Source organism: Falco peregrinus, chromosome 8, assembly GCF_023634155.1.
Source record: "Falco peregrinus isolate bFalPer1 chromosome 8, bFalPer1.pri, whole genome shotgun sequence".
NCBI lineage: Eukaryota > Metazoa > Chordata > Aves > Falconiformes > Falconidae > Falco > Falco peregrinus.
The window spans coordinates 42,300,916-42,301,807 of NC_073728.1; positions in this window are offsets into that span (position 1 = coordinate 42,300,916).

The following is an 892-nucleotide window of genomic DNA, read 5'->3' on the forward strand; positions in this document are numbered from 1 at the left end:
CCGCCTCAGGCCCCCCCGCAGCTGCCCGGCGCGCCGGGCCGCGGGGCGGAGGAAACGCCGCGGCAGCACCGCAACGAGGCGCCGGCCAGGCGGGGGGCGCGGGAGGGCGCCGGTGCTGCCCGGCGGGGCGGTGGGGAGCGGGGCGGGCAGCGGCGGCGGCAGCGGCAGGCGCTCGCTCGGGCAGCCCGGTGGGCCGGGGGCCTCGCGGGGGCGGGGGCCCCGCCCCGTTGCCGCCTCTCCGGCGCGGTCGCTGCCTGGGACGTCACGGGAGGCGCCATCTTGCGGCGGCGGCCGCCGGCCGGGAACTGCTTCTCGTCCCTCCGATTTTCCCCGTGCGGTCGCGGTCGCTCGATGTTTCCCTCCCCCGGTGTCAGAACTCGACTGTAAAAGCTGCCTGAGGGCACGGGTTTTGTCGCCTCGGTGGGGGTGAGGAGGGCGGGAGGCCGGCGCCCGGCCGCGGGTGTGTGGCGGCGCGGGGGCTGCGCCTGAGGCGATGGTGGCGGAGGCGATGGTGGCTGGCGGAGACGTGCTTGCGGCTGTACGGCTTTTGGGGTGTATGGCTGAGGGGGTATGCCTCGTCCTGAGGGAGGAGAAACTGTGCAGCCTTCTGCCGGCTGTGTAGCCAGGAGGAGAAGCTCCCCAAAAAGCCCTTTTCTGGGCACCCCCAGCCCCGGCTCCGTAGCCCCTGTTCGCAGGAACCTGGGCGCCCCAGGCCGCGGCCCCGTGTGCCTCCCTTCTCTGAGGAGTAATGTGGCTTCAAGTGAGCTTATGCCAGCCCCGGGGTGTGAGTCAGTGGTTTCATCCCCAGCATCGTGTGCTTTTTGGAATATGCACAGTCATACGTTGTGGAGCCGAGTCTTGGGGTAGTCGTGAGGCTTAGTCATCACCACGG